This window comes from Hibiscus syriacus, unplaced genomic scaffold (assembly GCF_006381635.1).
Source record: "Hibiscus syriacus cultivar Baekdansim isolate YM2019G1 unplaced genomic scaffold, ASM638163v2 tig00116939_pilon, whole genome shotgun sequence".
Taxonomy (NCBI): domain Eukaryota; kingdom Viridiplantae; phylum Streptophyta; class Magnoliopsida; order Malvales; family Malvaceae; genus Hibiscus; species Hibiscus syriacus.
Window position 1 is genome coordinate 506728 of NW_024063477.1, and position 5905 is coordinate 512632.

Here is a 5905-nt window from a genome sequence, read left to right on the forward strand (position 1 = left end):
ATGTCGGGTCAAAGTCAACGGGTCGGGTTGACTCTGTCTGAGTTGACTCATGAGTTGACTCGGTCAACTAGATCAAGTTGACTCAGCTTTCTAGAATTCTTGACTGGGAAGGAAGCCCCACGCGCGATGGAGGTGCGTGGCAGCAACGGAGGCAGTTTCGGGCGGCTGATTCTTCCTTGATCATCCACATACTCGAATTAACCAAAAATCAATCCCAATTCGTAGCAATAATACGACAAAGTTTTTGAAATTAAATCGGGAACTTACCCCGACGATGAACGACGATAGAGGCGACGACGGTGCGTTGCACTGGGCAGGTTTTATATGTACAACGACGGCGAGGCTGATGGGCACGGAGGTGAGGTGAGGCGATCATCGGATCGACCAAAATCAAAATAAAATCGTGCGGCGGCGGGAGATGGTTTCGAGATGATTCGTGAAATAAGAATGGGTTTTGGTCGTTGGTCAATGACGAATCAAACGTGGGTAGTAGTGGACTAAACGGTGGCCGGACAGCGATGGCTTGGGGAGGCTAACGAAGTTTCGATGGGGGGTTTTAGGGATTTGATTTCCCAAAATTGGGGGTATTTTCGATTTTTTGAAACCAGGGGAGGGTTTTAACCGGGTTTATTTTTCACTGCCTAGGAAAAATGGGCAAATTCAGGGCTGGGTCCCCGAATTTCCTATAACTTTCTAAAACTAACTATAAGTTTCAAAAATTTATAATTTGACCCCAAAATTGGGGTGTTACAATTATTTTTCCTTTCATTAAAATAAGTTGGCACTAATTGGCATTGGCATACAAAATTGAAAGGGATAAATAATTTTATTATTATTTAAATTAAAATCTTCAAACTTTAAATAGATTAAATTATTTTTTAGTCATTTTTAAGAGATCTTAAAGTTTATTATGACGGTAAATGAGACGAGATAAATCTTGAGTTATTTGAGAGACTCGAATTGAATGGACTCAACTCGAGTTATTAACAAGTCGAAACGAGCTACTTGATATTCAACTCGAATAGCTTGCGATCAACTCAAAAAATATTACACTTTTTAATTTTTTAATTAAATTATTAATAATATTACCATTTATATGTTGTTTTCTTTAATACAATATAAAATTTTCATGTGCTTAAAGCTCATTTTTCAAATGGAGTTTGAGCTTCAATCGAGTTAAGTCTAAGAATGTTTCGAGTTCAAGTTTTTTCGAATTCGATTTGAGTTTAAATTTTTTATTTCAAGTCAAACTTGAAATTTTTAAGCTTGTCAGCTTTCGAGTAGAGTATAGTCTAGCTTTAATTTTAGATTTTGAGTTCGAGTCAAACTTAAAAATTTTAAACTCGCGAGCTTTCGAGTCAAATCGAACCCAACAATACTTAAACTTAACTCGACTCATTTACAGTCCTAATCTTTATTAGCCGCTTAGATCAGTCTTTGTCATTATATATATATATATATATATATATATATATATATATATACAATATATATAGACCTAGGGATGTAAATGAGACGAGACAAATCGTAAGCTACTCGAGCTCGACCCGATCAAATCTCGATAAATACTTGACTCGAATGGACTTGACTCAAGTTCTTAACAAGTCGAAACGAGCTACTTGATACTCAACTCGAAAAGCTCGCAAGCAACTCGAAAAAATAATATATTTAAATCTTATTTTTTTAAAATTAAATTATTAATAATATTAACATTTGTGTGTTGATTTTTTAAGAAATTACAGTATAAAGTTTTCATGTACATAAAATTCAGGTTCGAGTTCGAGCTTCAACCGAATTAAGTTTAATATTTTTTTAATATCAAGTTTTTTCAAGCTTCAATTTATAGTTTTGAGTTTGAGTCGAGCTTGAAAATTTTAGGCCCGCAAGTTTTCAATCAAGTCGAGCTCCATTCTAAAGTTTTCGAGTGAAGTTGAACTCAGTAATACTCGAGCAGTCGAGCTCAACTCGACTCATTTACAGTCCTATATGGACCTTATCCATTCTAACTTTATTTTATTTTAAGTTTATATATTAAATAAATTAAATCGTAAATCTTCCATTGTAATTTTAAATATTTAATAATTTAATATTAAATATATAAACTTAAAATAAAAATTTAAATTTAATAAAAAAATGTTTTTAATGTTTTTGTTCATATTTATCATATGCCTAATAGGATTAGGAACCATGCTGTATGTAAGGGACATGTCACACCTTAATTTTTAGGTTTAATTATATTTTAAGTTTTTAAAAATCTCAAAACTATTAAATTTAGTCTTGGTTCTTTATAATTTTTTTAGTTTGATTTTTTTTTCAAATCTCATCAGTTTTGTTTTTTTTAAATCTTAAAGTTATAAAATTAAGCGTCGTCTTTAAATTTTTTAGTTTAATATTTTTAACATATGTTCATTTTAAAAGTAGTGATATTAAGTCTCAATACTTATCTTTTATATTTAATTTTCTTTTAAAATCTTGTTAGTTAAAAAAAATTAGTCCATCTTATAATTTAATCGTAATTTGGCCCCATGCCATAACCTAACATTCCCGTGGCAGATTCACATTAGTTTAAGTGGGCACGTGTCCATGTTAGAATCTGATTTTTTTAATTATTTATCTTGTATTCATCTTAAATATGAATTTATTTGTTATTTATCTATTTTATTACTTGTTTATCATGAAAATTTTTTGTGATTATCATAAAAATAATTATGTTAATATATATATTTTTATCCTAAAAATATTTTAGATCGTCACTTTTAATAGCTGAAATCCGATGTAAATTTGGCCTACTTACGATATGACGTGAAGAACTTGAACCATTTTGTAATATAAGCTGTCCAACTTTTAGATCCCCAGAAAAATCATACAGATTATGACAAAAACATGCCTATCGAAGAATTTATGTTCCAAGCAATGTTCAAAATACAGACAAATTGGTAAATTTCCAATCTCTTTCCATGAAACTTTAAACCATTTTAATAGAGTTTTAAACCACGTCCACATCTGCATGTAGAAAAAAACACCCCCACCTATAAATCCATGCACGGTGCTCTTGCTATCATTACAACTTTCTCGAATCGATAATATCGGAGGAGAGATCATTAATCCCTAGGGTTCCTCACAGTTGATCATCTTCACTTCTTCTTCGATGGAGATTCAACTTCCTCCTGGTTTTAGATTCCACCCTTCTGATGAAGAACCATAGTTCATTACTTGAAACAAAGTGAAGTCAACCCTCTTCCTGCTTCTATTATAGCTGAGATTGATTTATACAAATATAATCCATGGGAGCTCCATGTCTGTATATATATGTGTGTGTTAATGTGTGTGTAAAGGGTTATGTAAACAATACTAATTAGCTATACATGTTGTGTTTGTTTATTGTAGATAAAGCTTTGTTTGGAGAAGATGAATGGTATTTTTTCTCTCCAAGGGATAGGAAGTATCCGAACGGAGGGAGGCCTAATCGAGCAGCGGGGTTGGGGTATTGGAAGGCGACCGGAACGGATAAACCGATCCTAAAATCGTGTGGACCAAGACTGAGTGGATCATGAACGAGTATCGACTACTTGAAACCATGATTTGGACTCCCAAACGAAAAGGATCTATGAGGGTAAGAACTAAAAACTAGTTTAGGGCTAGCCTTCTTAACCATCCACAACCCACAACGCACACACACTCTCGACTCTACAAACACAGTTGTTCAAACCCATAACCTTTAGAAAGAACAACACTCCCTTTTCACTGCTAAAATCGCTCGATGAGTTCTTGTTTAGGGCTAGTTTTATATGATCAAAAGTGCTGATTTTTCTTTTTATGTTACACAGTTAGATGATTGGGTGCTTTGTCGAGTGAGGAAAAAATCCAACATACAAAGGAACATTACAAGTGAAGAACCACATAGCTTCTATGTCCCCAATCCCAATGAGCAGTGGCCATCACATGTTGAAATGGCCAAAAGCTATCTATTCAATGACTGCCCTATGTTAGCCTACATGTTTGCATCTCAAGACCTTCCTAATTGCTTTGATACAGCCTCAAGCATTAGCTTCCAAAGCAGTGACACATCAGTCCAGGAAGCCAATTCTGATAACAACAATCTGCAGATTTCGTTTTCATCTCCACAAAATCTCTTTAACCCTTTGAAGAGAGTCCATTGAAGGTGCCCAGAGCAGTTTCGTCCCAACCTGCAACAAGAAGCTCAGGGAGAATATAGAGAAAGAGGAAGTAATCAGTAAGCAATGGCGGCAGTGAAATGAACTTCTATAGATCAAACCACTTGGAAAACGATAACTTCAGTCCAGATCAATGGAGTTCGATCATGCAGTATCAAGAACTTAATCTCCTGGATTTGCCTGAAAATGAGTAAAGAAGTTTTAATTTTATATTGAATATGTGCGTAATTACTAGGGGTGCAGGAAGATATACAGTGGATTCTAATTATGGTATAGATGATTATGGAGGGACTTGCTGATTTATTTGATTATAAATTTGTGTAAGAAAGCTTCAAGTATGTTTATTTTAGAAAATTTGAGATTGTAATTTGTATCAATGTACATAGTACGTAGTATTTTAAGTACATATGGTAAATCAATAATGCCTTACTGGCTACACCAGAGTTCAGATTAATGCTCATGTTCATGGGTTACTTTTAGTTTTCTCGACAGCCTTTGATCTCTTAGTTGAAGCTTGTCACAAGGTGTAATTACAAAAGTTTTTTTAGAAAGTGTTCGATAAGGATAGAATTAATAAATCGAGGATTAATTGAAAATTGCTAAAATTAATAAATCGAAGATATTTTGCTTAGGAGTTTCTCATTTGTACCTAAGCTCCAAAACCTTGCTTCAAACATTGTTACCTAAACTCCAAAGTTTTCACTATTGGGAATTCCAAAATCATTGGATTCCCAAGTTCTTGAAATTGTATTTGTTGTCATGCCCAAAAACAAAATTACGGCATCCTACATAACATAATAATTCCGTTTATGTCGAGAAAAATCTTTGTCCGTCAGAAATTCGTTTTCGGGTTCACCAAAACATTGTCAAAATACGATATTTATTTTCCCAAAATAAATTAAGCCTAGAAGTTCAGAACCGGTAAAAGCAATACAAAGGCCGATCAACACTAAGAAACCAGAGCAAAAAGGGATGCTCAAAGCATAAAAGATAGAACAAGAACGTGTCTTGCGATTCTTTAACTCGAGCTTGAATTGACCATGGGAGTTGAACTCGTATTTCACCAAGTACACAGCCTATTCAAGCAACTTGTCGCGGCCGTCTTTCGGTTGGGCCCGAAATTGGGCTTCGACTTGAATAATTAGGTTAGAGTCACCACCGATCATTTTAAAAACAAATTTTAGGCTGATCGGACACCATCTTACCTGATCTGCGTTTTACCAGAAACGTGTCAGGTTCGGGAGTCGGTTACAGTCAAGGAATGATTAGCACCCTTGAACTAACCTTTCAGTACCAATTAATTTGTCGGTTATCTTTAATTGCAAAAATTAAAATTTAAACTAAAATTTTAAAATTCAATTCGAATTAATTACCTTTGATCGATTGAAATTCTTCTAAAAAATGTTAGATAAGGAAAAAATTAATGTTAAATAAATGAAAGAAAAATAATAATAATAATAAAATAAAAAATAACAAAAATATAAATAAATCAGAAGGAAAACTAATACTAAAAATAATAATAATAATAAAGAAATAAAAAAACAAATTAAAATTACGAGTAAATAAAAAAGCTTAAAAGATAAGATTGAAATAAATCAAAATTATGAACTAAATGGATGCTAAAAAATTAGTTCAGTGAATAAAATGTAAGGGTTACAAACCAGAGTACTTCGGTGTAATTTACCCATAATAGTTGAAGGACCTAGAGAGAGTTTACCAAAGGTTCATGT

At 33.2% G+C, this 5905-nt stretch overlaps 1 pseudogene; it reads left to right on the forward strand.

The window, feature by feature from the left end:
- The first annotated feature begins 274 nt into the window (after positions 1-274).
- LOC120188235 lies at positions 275-4160 on the forward strand (annotated as a pseudogene).
- Positions 4161-5905: the final 1745 nt, after the last annotated feature.